The sequence below is a fragment of the Carassius carassius genome, chromosome 23 (genome assembly GCF_963082965.1).
Source record: "Carassius carassius chromosome 23, fCarCar2.1, whole genome shotgun sequence".
Taxonomy (NCBI): domain Eukaryota; kingdom Metazoa; phylum Chordata; class Actinopteri; order Cypriniformes; family Cyprinidae; genus Carassius; species Carassius carassius.
Window position 1 is genome coordinate 560,011 of NC_081777.1, and position 12,490 is coordinate 572,500.

At 39.9% G+C, this 12,490-nt stretch overlaps 23 non-coding genes across 23 annotated transcripts; 13 read left to right on the forward strand and 10 right to left on the reverse strand.

The window, feature by feature from the left end:
• Positions 1-455: 455 nt before the first annotated feature.
• trnay-gua (transfer RNA tyrosine (anticodon GUA)) lies at positions 456-542 on the reverse strand. Its single transcript is given in 2 exon segments — positions 456-491; positions 506-542. It is a non-coding gene; the product is annotated as a tRNA-Tyr (tRNA).
• Positions 543-1,132: 590 nt separating this feature from the next.
• trnay-gua (transfer RNA tyrosine (anticodon GUA)) lies at positions 1,133-1,219 on the reverse strand. Its single transcript is given in 2 exon segments — positions 1,133-1,168; positions 1,183-1,219. It is a non-coding gene; the product is annotated as a tRNA-Tyr (tRNA).
• Positions 1,220-1,515: 296 nt separating this feature from the next.
• On the forward strand, positions 1,516-1,587 carry trnaw-cca (transfer RNA tryptophan (anticodon CCA)). The gene has a single exon. It is a non-coding gene; the product is annotated as a tRNA-Trp (tRNA).
• Positions 1,588-1,808: 221 nt separating this feature from the next.
• Positions 1,809-1,895, reverse strand: trnay-gua (transfer RNA tyrosine (anticodon GUA)). The gene is given in 2 exon segments: positions 1,809-1,844; positions 1,859-1,895. It is a non-coding gene; the product is annotated as a tRNA-Tyr (tRNA).
• A 297-nt stretch (positions 1,896-2,192) lies between these two features.
• Positions 2,193-2,264, forward strand: trnaw-cca (transfer RNA tryptophan (anticodon CCA)). The gene has a single exon. It is a non-coding gene; the product is annotated as a tRNA-Trp (tRNA).
• A 210-nt stretch (positions 2,265-2,474) lies between these two features.
• On the reverse strand, positions 2,475-2,561 carry trnay-gua (transfer RNA tyrosine (anticodon GUA)). The gene is given in 2 exon segments: positions 2,475-2,510; positions 2,525-2,561. It is a non-coding gene; the product is annotated as a tRNA-Tyr (tRNA).
• A 582-nt stretch (positions 2,562-3,143) lies between these two features.
• Positions 3,144-3,230, reverse strand: trnay-gua (transfer RNA tyrosine (anticodon GUA)). Its single transcript is given in 2 exon segments — positions 3,144-3,179; positions 3,194-3,230. It is a non-coding gene; the product is annotated as a tRNA-Tyr (tRNA).
• Positions 3,231-4,204: 974 nt separating this feature from the next.
• trnaw-cca (transfer RNA tryptophan (anticodon CCA)) lies at positions 4,205-4,276 on the forward strand. Its single transcript has one exon. It is a non-coding gene; the product is annotated as a tRNA-Trp (tRNA).
• A 221-nt stretch (positions 4,277-4,497) lies between these two features.
• Positions 4,498-4,584, reverse strand: trnay-gua (transfer RNA tyrosine (anticodon GUA)). Its single transcript is given in 2 exon segments — positions 4,498-4,533; positions 4,548-4,584. It is a non-coding gene; the product is annotated as a tRNA-Tyr (tRNA).
• A 296-nt stretch (positions 4,585-4,880) lies between these two features.
• trnaw-cca (transfer RNA tryptophan (anticodon CCA)) lies at positions 4,881-4,952 on the forward strand. Its single transcript has one exon. It is a non-coding gene; the product is annotated as a tRNA-Trp (tRNA).
• A 604-nt stretch (positions 4,953-5,556) lies between these two features.
• trnaw-cca (transfer RNA tryptophan (anticodon CCA)) lies at positions 5,557-5,628 on the forward strand. The gene has a single exon. It is a non-coding gene; the product is annotated as a tRNA-Trp (tRNA).
• A 221-nt stretch (positions 5,629-5,849) lies between these two features.
• trnay-gua (transfer RNA tyrosine (anticodon GUA)) lies at positions 5,850-5,936 on the reverse strand. Its single transcript is given in 2 exon segments — positions 5,850-5,885; positions 5,900-5,936. It is a non-coding gene; the product is annotated as a tRNA-Tyr (tRNA).
• A 297-nt stretch (positions 5,937-6,233) lies between these two features.
• Positions 6,234-6,305, forward strand: trnaw-cca (transfer RNA tryptophan (anticodon CCA)). The gene has a single exon. It is a non-coding gene; the product is annotated as a tRNA-Trp (tRNA).
• A 604-nt stretch (positions 6,306-6,909) lies between these two features.
• On the forward strand, positions 6,910-6,981 carry trnaw-cca (transfer RNA tryptophan (anticodon CCA)). The gene has a single exon. It is a non-coding gene; the product is annotated as a tRNA-Trp (tRNA).
• A 604-nt stretch (positions 6,982-7,585) lies between these two features.
• On the forward strand, positions 7,586-7,657 carry trnaw-cca (transfer RNA tryptophan (anticodon CCA)). The gene has a single exon. It is a non-coding gene; the product is annotated as a tRNA-Trp (tRNA).
• A 604-nt stretch (positions 7,658-8,261) lies between these two features.
• On the forward strand, positions 8,262-8,333 carry trnaw-cca (transfer RNA tryptophan (anticodon CCA)). The gene has a single exon. It is a non-coding gene; the product is annotated as a tRNA-Trp (tRNA).
• Positions 8,334-8,554: 221 nt separating this feature from the next.
• Positions 8,555-8,641, reverse strand: trnay-gua (transfer RNA tyrosine (anticodon GUA)). The gene is given in 2 exon segments: positions 8,555-8,590; positions 8,605-8,641. It is a non-coding gene; the product is annotated as a tRNA-Tyr (tRNA).
• A 297-nt stretch (positions 8,642-8,938) lies between these two features.
• trnaw-cca (transfer RNA tryptophan (anticodon CCA)) lies at positions 8,939-9,010 on the forward strand. Its single transcript has one exon. It is a non-coding gene; the product is annotated as a tRNA-Trp (tRNA).
• A 603-nt stretch (positions 9,011-9,613) lies between these two features.
• On the forward strand, positions 9,614-9,685 carry trnaw-cca (transfer RNA tryptophan (anticodon CCA)). The gene has a single exon. It is a non-coding gene; the product is annotated as a tRNA-Trp (tRNA).
• A 604-nt stretch (positions 9,686-10,289) lies between these two features.
• Positions 10,290-10,361, forward strand: trnaw-cca (transfer RNA tryptophan (anticodon CCA)). Its single transcript has one exon. It is a non-coding gene; the product is annotated as a tRNA-Trp (tRNA).
• Positions 10,362-11,258: 897 nt separating this feature from the next.
• On the reverse strand, positions 11,259-11,345 carry trnay-gua (transfer RNA tyrosine (anticodon GUA)). Its single transcript is given in 2 exon segments — positions 11,259-11,294; positions 11,309-11,345. It is a non-coding gene; the product is annotated as a tRNA-Tyr (tRNA).
• A 590-nt stretch (positions 11,346-11,935) lies between these two features.
• Positions 11,936-12,022, reverse strand: trnay-gua (transfer RNA tyrosine (anticodon GUA)). The gene is given in 2 exon segments: positions 11,936-11,971; positions 11,986-12,022. It is a non-coding gene; the product is annotated as a tRNA-Tyr (tRNA).
• Positions 12,023-12,318: 296 nt separating this feature from the next.
• On the forward strand, positions 12,319-12,390 carry trnaw-cca (transfer RNA tryptophan (anticodon CCA)). The gene has a single exon. It is a non-coding gene; the product is annotated as a tRNA-Trp (tRNA).
• The last annotated feature ends 100 nt before the right edge of the window (positions 12,391-12,490 follow it).

The following is a 12,490-nucleotide window of genomic DNA, read 5'->3' on the forward strand; positions in this document are numbered from 1 at the left end:
CAGTCATCTGATCTACCGGCTGAGTTATCAAAGGATGGGAAAAGCTTAAGGCACCAAAAGTTGGCAAGAAATTCAGAAATCCTTACCTCTTGAGGTTTTGGGGAAAATTAGGCAGCTTCATGTGGTGAATGAGTACAAAGGAAGCAACAACTTGACTTTGAAGACCTAGTGGTGCAACGGTAGCGCGTCTGACTCCAGATCAGAAGGTTGTGTGTTGAAATCATGTCGGGGTCAAGCCATCTCCTCTTTCCATTAAAAGTATGAAGTCAAATGTTTTAATTCAGCTATGTTTTCATAATTATTGAAGCGTGTAAAAAAGAAGCCTCTGATATGACAAATGCTACTTCCACTGTGTAAAGTGTTATATTTGTATCTTGATCTATTGGCTTTTTTCAACGGGCAATACGAAATCTAAAGGAAATGTAAAAAAATTTGTGCTGAGTTTAAAATAACACTCCTTCGAGCCTGAATCGAACCAGCAACCTAAGGATACCCAACAACTCGTCTACAGTCCTCCGCTCTACCAGCTGAGCTATCGAAGGATGGGAACTGTGCAAGGCGCCAAAACTTTCCAAGAAATTCAGAAATCCTTAACTTTTAAATGTTATTGGAAAAAATTAGGCTGCTTTTTGTGATGAATGCTTCAAGGGCCGTACAAAGGACAACAACTCATCTACAGTCATCTGATCTACCGGCTGAGTTATCAAAGGATGGGAAAAGCTTAAGGCACCAAAAGTTGGCAAGAAATTCAGAAATCCTTACCTCTTGAGGTTATTGAGGAAAATTAGGCAGCTTTATGTGATGAATGAGTCCAAAGGAAGCAACAATTTGACTTTGAAGACCTCGTGGCACAACGGTAGCGCGTCTGACTCCAGATCAGCAGGTTGCGTGTTCAAATCACGTTGGGGTCAAGCCATCTCCTCTTACCATTAAAAGTATGAAGTCAAATGTTTTAATTCAGCTATGTTTTCATAATTATTGAAGCGTGTAAAAAAGAAGCCTCTGATATGACAAATGCTCCTTCCACTGTGTAAAGTTTTATATTTGTATCTTGATCTATTGGCTTTTTTCAACGGGCAATACGAAATCTAAAGGAAATGTAAAAATATTTGTGTTGAGTTTAAAATCACACTCCTTCAAGCCAGAATCGAACCAGCGACCTAAGGATACCCAACAACTCATCTACAGTCCTTCGCTCTACCAGCTGAGCTATCGAAGGATGGGAAATGTGCAAGGCACCAAAACTGTCCAAGAAATTCAGAAATCCTTAACTTTTGAGGTTATTGGGAAAAATTAGGCTGCTTTTTGTGGTGAATGCTTCAAGGGCCGTACAAAGGACAACAACTCATCTACAGTCATCTGATCTACCGGCTGAGTTATCAAAGGATGGGAAAAGCTTAAGGGACCAAAAGTTGGCAAGAAATTCAGAAATCCTTACCTCTTTAGGTTATTGGGGAAAATTAGGCAGCTTTATGTGGTGGATTAGTCCAAAGGAAGCAACAACTTGACTTCGAAGACCTCGTGGCGCAATGGTAGCGTGTCTGACTCCAGATCAGAAGGTTGCGTGTTCAAATCATGTCGGGGTCAAGCCATCTCCTCTTTCCATTAAAAGTATGAAGTCAAATGTTTTAATTCAGCTATGTTTTCATAATTATTGAAGCGTGTAAAAAAGAAGCCTCTGATATGACAAATGCTACTTCCACTGTGTAAAGTGTTATATTTGTATCTTGATCTATTGGCTTTTTTCAACGGGCAATACGAAATCTAAAGGAAATGTAAAAATATTTGTGCTGAGTTTAAAATAACACTCCTTCGAGCCGGAATCAAACCAGCGACCTAAGGATACCAAACAACTCGTCTACAGTCCTCCGCTCTACCAGCTGAGCTATCGAAGGATGGGAAATGTGCAAGGCACCAAAACTTTCCAAGAAATTCAGAAATCCTTAACTTTTAAAGGTTATTGGGAAAAATTAGGCTGCTTTTTGTGATGAATGCTTCAAGGGCGGTACAAAGGACAACAACTCATCTACAGTCATCTGATCTAGCAGCTGAGTTATCAAAGGATGGGAAAAGCTTAAGGCACCAAAAGTTGGCAAGAAATTCAGAAATCCTTACCTCTTGAGGTTTTTGGGGAAAATTAGGCAGCTTTATGTGATGAATGAGTCGAAAGGAAGCAACAATTTGACTTCGAAGACCTCGTGGCACAATGGTAGCGCATCTGACTCCAGATCAGAAGATTGCATGTTCAAATCACGTCGGGGTCAAGCCATCTCCTCTTACCATTAAAAGTATGAAGTCAAATGTTTTAATTCAGCTATGTTTTCATAATTATTGAAGCATCTAAAAAAGAAGCCTCTGATATGACAAATGCTCCTTCCACTGTGTAAAGTGTTATATTTGTATCTTGATCTGTTGGCTTTTTTCAACGGGCAATACGAAATCTAAAAATATTTGTGTTGAGTTTAAAATCACACTCCTTCGAGCCGGAATCAAACCAGCGACCTAAGGATACCCAACAACTCATCTACAGTCCTTTGCTCTACCAGCTGAGCTATCGAAGGATGGGATATGTGCAAGGCACCAAAACTGTCCAAGAAATCCTTAACTTTTAAAGGTTATTGGGAAAAATTAGGCTGCTTTTTGTGATGAATGCTTCAAGGGCCGTACAAAGGACAACAACTCATCTACAGTGATCTGATCTAGCGGCTGAGTTATTAAAGGATGGGAAAAGCTTAAGGCACCAAAAGTTGGCAAGAAATTCAGAAATCCTTACCTCTTGAGGTTATTGGGGAAAATAAGGCAGCTTTATGTGATGAATGAGTCCAAAGGAATCAACAATTTGACTTCGAAGATCTCGTTGCACAACGGTAGCTCGTCTGACTCCAGATCAGAAGGTTGCGTGTTCAAATCACGTCGGGGTCAAGCCATCTCCTCTTACCATTAAAAGTATGAAGTCAAATGTTTTAATTCAGCTATGTTTTCATAATTATTGAAGCGTGTAAAAAAGAAGCCTCTGATATGACAAATGCTACTTCCACTGTGTAAAGTGTTATATTTGTATCTTGATCTATTGGCTTTTTTCAACGGGCAATACGAAATCTAAAGGAAATGTAAAAATATTTGTGCTGAGTTTAAAATAACACTCCTTCGAGCCGGAATCGAACCAGCGACCTAAGGATACCCAACAACTCGTCTACAGTCCTCCGCTCTACCAGCTGAGCTATCGAAGGATGGGAAATGTGCAAGGCACCAAAACTTTCCAAGAAATTCAGAAATCCTTAACTTTTAAAGGTTATTGGGAAAAATTAGGCTGCTTTTTGTGATGAATGCTTCAAGGGCCATACAAAGGACAACAACTCATCTACAGTCATCTGATCTAGAGGCTGAGTTATCAAAGGATGGGAAAAGCTTAAGGCACCAAAAGTTGGCAAGAAATTCAGAAATCCTTACCTCTTGAGGTTATTGGGGAAAATTAGGCAGCTTTATGTGGTGAATGAGTACAAAGGAAGCAAAAAACTTGACTTTGAAGACCTTGTGGCGCAACGGTAGTGTGTCTGACTCCAGATCAGAAGGTTGTGTGTTCAAATCATGGCGGGGTCAAGCCATCTCCTCTTTCCATTAAAAGTATGATGTCAAATGTTTTAACTCAGCTATGTTTTCATAATTATTGAAGCGTGTAACAAAGAAGCCTCTGATATGACAAATGCTCCTTCCACTGTGTAAAGTGTTATATTTGTATCTTGATCTATTGGCTTTTTTCAACGGGCAATACGAAATCTAAAGGAAATGTAAAAATATTTGTGCTGAGTTTAAAATCACACTCCTTCGAGCCGGAATCGAACCAGAGACCTAAGGATACCCAACAACTTATCTAGAGTCCTCCACTCTACCAGCTGAGCTATCTAATGATGGGAAATGTGTAAGGCACCAAAACTTTCCAAGAAATTCAGAAATCCTTAACTTTTGAGGTTACTGGGAAAAATTAGGCTGCTTTTTGTGGTGAATGCTTCAAGAGCCGTACAAAGGACAGCAACTCATCTACAGTCATCTGATCTACCGGCTGAGTTATCAAAGGATGGGAAAAGCTTAAGGCACCAAAAGTTGGCAAGAAATTCAGAAATCCTTACCTCTTGAGGTTATCGGGGAAAATTAGGCAGCTTTATGTGGTGAATGAGTACAACGGAAGCAACAACTTGACTTTGAAGATCTCGTGGCGCAACGGTAGCGCGTCTGACTCCAGATCAGAAGGTTGCGTGTTCAGCTCACGTCGGGGTCAAGCCATCTACTCTTTTCATTAAAGGTATGAAGTCAAATGTTTTAATTCAGCTATGTTTTCATAATTATTGAAGCGTGTAAAAAAGAAGCCTCTGATATGACAAATGCTACTTCCACTGTGTAAAGTGTTATATTTGTATCTTGATCTATTGGCTTTTTTCAACGGGCAATACGAAATCTAAAGGAAATGTAAAAATATTTGTGCTGAGTTTAAAATAACACTCCTTCGAGCCGGAATCGAACCAGCAACCTAAGGATACCCAACAACTCGTCTACAGTCCTCCGCTCTACCAGCTGAGCTATCGAAGGATGGGAAATGTGCAAGGCACCAAAACTTTCCAAGAAATTCAGAAATCCTTAACTTTTGAGGTAACTGGGAAAAATTAGGCTGCTTTTTGTGGTGAATGCTTCAAGAGCCGTACAAAGGACAGCAACTCATCTACAGTCATCTGATCTACCGGCTGAGTTATCAAAGGATGGGAAAAGCTTAAGGCACCAAAAGTTGGCAAGAAATTCAGAAATCCTTACCTCTTGAGGTTATTGGCGAAAATTAGGCAGCTTTATGTGGTGGATTAGTCCAAAGGAAGCAACAACTTGACTTCGAAGACCTCGTGGCGCAATGGTAGCGCATCTGACTCCAGATCAGAAGGTTGTGTTTTCAAATCATGTCGGGGTCAAGCCATCTCCTCTTTCCATTAAAAGTATGAAGTCAAATGTTTTAATTCAGCTATGTTTTCATAATTATTGAAGAGTGTAATAAAGAAGCCTCTGATATGACAAATGCTCCTTCCACTGTGTAAAGTGTTATATTTGTATCTTGATCTATTGGCTTTTTTCAACGGGCAATACGAAATCTAAAGGAAATGTAAAAATATTTGTGCTGAGTTTAAAATCACACTCCTTCGATCCAGAATCGAACCAGCGACCTAAGGATACACAACAACTCATCTAGAGTCCTCCACTCTACCAGCTGAGCTATCTAATGATGGGAAATGTGCAAGGCACCAAAACTTTCCAAGAAATTCAGAAATCCTTAACTTTTGAGGTTACTTGGAAAAATTAGGCTGCTTTTTGTGGTGAATGCTTCAAGAGCCGTACAAAGGACAACAACTCATCTACAGTCATCTGATCTACCGGCTAAGTTATCAAAGGATGGGAAAAGCTTAAGGCACCAAAAGTTGGCAAGAAATTCAGAAATCCTTACCTCTTGAGGTTATTGGGGAAAATTAGGCAGCTTTATGTGGTGAATGAGTACAAAGGAAGCAACAACTTGACTTTGAAGACCTAGTGGCGCAACGGTAGCGCGTCTGACTCCAGATCAGAAGGTTGTGTGTTCAAATCACGTCGGGGTCAAGCCATCTACTCTTTTCATTAAAGGTATGAAGTCAAATGTTTTAATTCAGCTATGTTTTCATAATTATTGAAGAGTGTAAAAAAGAAGCCTCTGATATGACAAATGCTACTTCCACTGTGTAAAGTGTTATATTTGTATCTTGATCTATTGGCTTTTTTCAACGGGCAATACGAAATCTAAAGGAAATGTAAAAATATTTGTGCTGAGTTTAAAATAACACTCCTTCGAGCCGGAATCGAACCAGCGAACTAAGGATACCCAACAACACGTCTACAGTCCTCCGCTCTACCAGCTGAGCTATCGAAGGATGGGAAATGTGCAAGGCACCAAAACTTTCCAAGAAATTCAGAAATCCTTAACTTTTAAAGGTTATTGGGAGAAATTAGGCTGCTTTTTGTGATGAATGCTTCAAGGGCCGTACAAAGGACAACAACTCATCTACAGTCATCTGATCTACCGGCTTAGTTATCAAAGGATGGGAACAGCTTAAGGCAACAAAAGTTGGCAAGAAATTCAGAAATCCTTACCTCTTGAGGTTATTGGGGAAAATTAGGCAGCTTTATGTGGTGAATGAGTCGAAAGGAAGCAACAATTTTACTTCGAAGACCTCGTGGCGCAATGGTAGCGCGTCTGACTCCATATCAGAAGGTTGCGTGTTCAAATCACGTCGGGGTCAAGCCATCTCCTCTTACCATTAAAAGTATGAAGTCAAATGTTTTAATTCAGCTATGTTTTCATAATTATTGAAGCGTCTAAAAAAGAAACCTCTGATATGACAAATGCTCCTTCCACTGTGTAAAGTGTTATATTTGTATCTTGATCTATTGGCTTTTTTCAACGGGCAATACAAAATCTAAAGGAAATGTAAAAATATTTGTGCTGAGTTTAAAATAACACTCCTTCAAACCGGAATCAAACCAGCGACCTAAGGATACCCAACAACTCATCTAAAGTCCTCCGCTCTACTAGCTGAGCTATCGAAGGATGGGAAGAGCTGAAGGCTCCAAAAGTTGCCAAGAAATACAGAAATCCTTAACTCTTGAGGTTATTGGGAAAAATTAGGCTGCTTTTTGTGGTGAATTCTTCAAGAGCCGTACAAAGGACAACAACTCATCTACAGTCATCTGATCTACCGGCTGAGTTATCAAACGATAGAAACAGCTTAAGGCACCAAAAGCTGGCAAGAAATTCAGAAATCCTTACCTCTTGAGGTTATTGGGGAAAATTAGGCAGCTTTATGTGATGGATTAGTCCAAAGGAAGCAACAACTTGACTTCGAAGACCTCGTGGCGCAATGGTAGCGTGTCTGACTCCAGATCAGAAGGTTGCGTGTTCAAATCATGTCGGGGTCAAGCCATCTCCTCTTTCCATTAAAAGTATGAAGTCAAATGTTTTAATTCAGCTATGTTTTCATAATTATTGAAGCGTGTAAAAAGGAAGCCTCTGATATGACAAATGCTCCTTCCACTGTGTAAAGTGTTATATTTGTATCTTGATCTATTGGCTCTTTTCAACGGGCAATACGAAATCTAAAGGAAATGTAAAAATATTTGTGCTGAGTTTAAAATCACACTCCTTCGAACCGGAATCGAACCAGCGACCTAAGGATACCCAACAACTCATCTAGAGTCCTCCACTCTACCAGCTGAGCTATCTAATGATGGGAAATGTGCAAGGCACCAAAACTGTCCAAGAAATTCAGAAATCCTTAACTTTTGAAGTTATTGGGAAAAATTAGGCTGCTTTTTGTGGTGAATGCTTCAAGGGCCGTACAAAGGACAACAACTCATCTACAGTCATCTGATCTACCGGCTGAGTTATCAAAGGATGGGAAAAGCTTAAGGCACCAAAAGTTGGCAAGAAATTCAGAAATCCTTACCTCTTGAGGTTATTGGGGAAAATTAGGCAGCTTTATGTGATGGATTAGTCCAAAGGAAGCAACAACTTGACTTCGAAGACCTCGTGGCGCAATGGTAGCGTGTCTGACTCCAGATCAGAAGGTTGCGTGTTCAAATCATGTCGGGGTCAAGCCATCTCCTCTTTCCATTAAAAGTATGAAGTCAAATGTTTTAATTCAGCTATGTTTTCATAATTATTGAAGCGTGTAAAAAAGAAGCCTCTGATATGACAAATGCTCCTTCCACTGTGTAAAGTGTTATATTTGTATCTTGATCTATTGGCTCTTTTCAACGGGCAATACGAAATCTAAAGGAAATGTAAAAATATTTGTGCTGAGTTTAAAATCACACTCCTTCGAGCCGGAATCGAACCAGCGACCTAAGGATACCCAACAACTCATCTAGAGTCCTCCACTCTACCAGCTGAGCTATCTAATGATGGGAAATGTGCAAGGCACCAAAACTTTCCAAGAAATTCAGAAATCCTTAACTTTTGAGGTTACTGGGAAAAATTAGGCTGCTTTTAATGGTGAATGCTTCAAGAGCCGTACAAAGGACAACAACTCATCTACAGTCATCTGATCTACCGGCTGAGTTATCAAAGGATGGGAAAAGCTTAAGGCACCAAAAGTTGGCAAGACATTCAGAAATCCTTACCTCTTGAGGTTATTGGGGAAAATTAGGCAGCTTTATGTGGTGAATGAGTACAAAGGAAGCAACAACTTGACTTTGAAGACCTAGTGGCGCAACGGTAGCGCGTCTGACTCCAGATCAGAAGGTTGTGTGTTCAAATCACGTCGGGGTCAAGCCATCTACTCTTTTCATTAAAGGTATGAAGTCAAATGTTTTAATTCAGCTATGTTTTCATAATTATTGAAGAGTGTAAAAAAGAAGCCTCTGATATGACAAATGCTACTTCCACTGTGTAAAGTGTTATATTTGTATCTTGATCTATTGGCTTTTTTCAACGGGCAATACGAAATCTAAAGGAAATGTAAAAATATTTGTGCTGAGTTTAAAATAACACTCCTTCGAGCCGGAATCGAACCAGCGAACGAAGGATACCCAACAACACGTCTACAGTCCTCCGCTCTACCAGCTGAGCTATCGAAGGATGGGAAATGTGCAAGGCACCAAAACTTTCCAAGAAATTCAGAAATCCTTAACTTTTAAAGGTTATTGGGAAAAATTAGGCTGCTTTTTGTGATGAATGCTTCAAGGGCCATACAAAGGACAACAACTCATCTACAGTCATCTGATCTACCGGCTTAGTTATCAAAGGATGGGAACAGCTTAAGGCAACAAAAGTTGGCAAGAAATTCAGAAATCCTTACCTCTTGAGGTTATTGGGGAAAATTAGGCAGCTTTATGTGGTGAATGAGTCGAAAGGAAGCAACAATTTTACTTCGAAGACCTCGTGGCGCAATGGTAGCGCGTCTGACTCCATATCAGAAGGTTGCGTGTTCAAATCACGTCGGGGTCAAGCCATTTCTCTTACCATTAAAAGTATGAAGTCAAATGTTTTAATTCAGCTATGTTTTCATAATTATTGAAGCGTCTAAAAAAGAAACCTCTGATATGACAAATGCTCCTTCCACTGTGTAAAGTGTTATATTTGTATCTTGATCTATTGGCTTTTTTCAACGGGCAATACAAAATCTAAAGGAAATGTAAAAATATTTGTGCTGAGTTTAAAATAACACTCCTTCAAACCGGAATCAAACCAGCGACCTAAGGATACCCAACAACTCATCTAAAGTCCTCCGCTCTACTAGCTGAGCTATCGAAGGATGGGAAGAGCTGAAGGCTCCAAAAGTTGCCAAGAAATTCAGAAATCCTTAACTCTTGAGGTTATTGGGAAAAATTAGGCTGCTTTTTGTGGTGAATTCTTCAAGAGCCGTACAAAGGACAACAACTCATCTACAGTCATCTGATCTACCGGCTGAGTTATCAAACGATAGAAACAGCTTAAGGCACCAAAAGCTGGCAAGAAATTCAGAAATCCTTACCTCTTGAGGTTATTGGGGAAAATTAGGCAGCTTTATGTGATGGATTAGTCCAAAGGAAGCAACAACTTGACTTCGAAGACCTCGTGGCGCAATGGTAGCGTGTCTGACTCCAGATCAGAAGGTTGCGTGTTCAAATCATGTCGGGGTCAAGCCATCTCCTCTTTCCATTAAAAGTATGAAGTCAAATGTTTTAATTCAGCTATGTTTTCATAATTATTGAAGCGTGTAAAAAGGAAGCCTCTGATATGACAAATGCTCCTTCCACTGTGTAAAGTGTTATATTTGTATCTTGATCTATTGGCTCTTTTCAACGGGCAATACGAAATCTAAAGGAAATGTAAAAATATTTGTGCTGAGTTTAAAATCACACTCCTTCGAACCGGAATCGAACCAGCGACCTAAGGATACCCAACAACTCATCTAGAGTCCTCCACTCTACCAGCTGAGCTATCTAATGATGGGAAATGTGCAAGGCACCAAAACTGTCCAAGAAATTCAGAAATCCTTAACTTTTGAGGTTATTGGGAAAAATTAGGCTGCTTTTTGTGGTGAATGCTTCAAGGGCCGTACAAAGGACAACAACTCATCTACAGTCATCTGATCTACCGGCTGAGTTATCAAAGGATGGGAAAAGCTTAAGGCACCAAAAGTTGGCAAGAAATTCAGAAATCCTTACCTCTTGAGGTTATTGGGGAAAATTAGGCAGCTTTATGTGATGGATTAGTCCAAAGGAAGCAACAACTTGACTTCGAAGACCTCGTGGCGCAATGGTAGCGTGTCTGACTCCAGATCCGAAGGTTGCGTGTTCAAATCATGTCGGGGTCAAGCCATCTCCTCTTTCCATTAAAAGTATGAAGTCAAATGTTTTAATTCAGCTATGTTTTCATAATTATTGAAGCGTGTAAAAAAGAAGCCTCTGATATGACAAATGCTCCTTCCACTGTGTAAAGTGTTATATTTGTATCTTGATCTATTGGCTCTTTTCAACGGGCAATACGAAATCTAAAGGAAATGTAAAAATATTTGTGCTGAGTTTAAAATCACACTCCTTCGAGCCGGAATCGAACCAGCGACCTAAGGATACCCAACAACTCATCTAGAGTCCTCCACTCTACCAGCTGAGCTATCTAATGATGGGAAATGTGCAAGGCACCAAAACTTTCCAAGAAATTCAGAAATCCTTAACTTTTGAGGTTACTGGGAAAAATTAGGCTGCTTTTAATGGTGAATGCTTCAAGAGCCGTACAAAGGACAACAACTCATCTACAGTCATCTGATCTACCGGCTGAGTTATCAAAGGATGGGAAAAGCTTAAGGCACCAAAAGTTGGCAAGACATTCAGAAATCCTTACCTCTTGAGGTTATTGGGGAAAATTAGGCAGCTTTATGTGGTGAATGAGTACAAAGGAAGCAACAACTTGACTTTGAAGACCTAGTGGCGCAACGGTAGCGCGTCTGACTCCAGATCAGAAGGTTGTGTGTTGAAATCATGTCGGGGTCAAGCCATCTCCTCTTTCCATTAAAAGTATGAAGTCAAATGTTTTAATTCAGCTATGTTTTCATAATTATTGAAGCGTGTAAAAAAGAAGCCTCTGATATGACAAATGCTACTTCCACTGTGTAAAGTGTTATATTTGTATCTTGATCTATTGGCTTTTTTCAACGGGCAATACGAAATCTAAAGGAAATGTAAAAATATTTGTGCTGAGTTTAAAATAACACTCCTTCGAGCCGGAATCGAACCAGCGACCTAAGGATACCCAACAACTCGTCTACAGTCCTTCACTCTACCAGCTGAGCTATCGAAGGATGGGAAATGTGCAAGGCACCAAAACTTTCCAAGAAATTCAGAAATCCTTAACTTTTAAAGGTTATTGGGAAAAATTAGGCTGCTTTTTGTGATGAAGGCTTCAAGGGCCGTACAAAGGACAACAACTCATCTACAGTCATCTGATCTAGCGGCTGAGTTATCAAAGAATGGGAAAAGCTTAAGGCACCAAAAGTTGGCAAGAAATTCAGAAATCCTTACCTCTTGAGGTTATTGGGGAAAATTAGGCAGCTTTATGTGATGAATGAGTCCAAAGGAAGCAACAATTTGACTTCGAAGACCTCGTGGCACAACGGTAGCGCGTCTGACTCCAGATCAGCAGGTTGCGTGTTCAAATCACGTTGGGGTCAAGCCATCTCCTCTTACCATTAAAAGTATGAAGTCAAATGTTTTAATTCAGCTATGTTTTCATAATTATTGAAGAATCTAAAAAAGAAGCCTCTGATATGACAAATACTCCTTCCACTGTGTAAAGTTTTATATTTGTATCTTGATCTATTGGCTTTTTTCAACGGGCAATACGAAATCTAAAGGAAATGTAAAAATATTTGTGTTGAGTTTAAAATCACACTCCTTCGAGCCGGAATCGAACCAGCGACCTAAGGATACCCAACAACTCATCTACAGTCCTTCGCTCTACCAGCTGAGCTATCGAAGGATGGGAAATGTGCAAGGCACCAAAACTGTCCAAGAAATTCAGAAATCCTTAACTTTTGAGGTTATTGGGAAAAATTAGGCTGCTTTTTGTGGTGAATGCTTCAAGGGCCGTACAAAGGACAACAACTCATCTACAGTCATCTGATCTACCGGCTGAGTTATCAAAGGATGGGAAAAGCTTAAGGGACCAAAAGTTGGCAAGAAATTCAGAAATCCTTACCTCTTTAGGTTATTGGGGAAAATTAGGCAGCTTTATGTGGTGGATTAGTCCAAAGGAAGCAACAACTTGACTTCGAAGACCTCGTGGCGCAATGGTAGCGTGTCTGACTCCAGATCAGAAGGTTGCGTGTTCAAATCATGTCGGGGTCAAGCCATCTCCTCTTTCCATTAAAAGTATGAAGTCAAATGTTTTAATTCAGCTATGTTTTCATAATTATTGAAGAGTGTAATAAAGAAGCCTCTGATATGA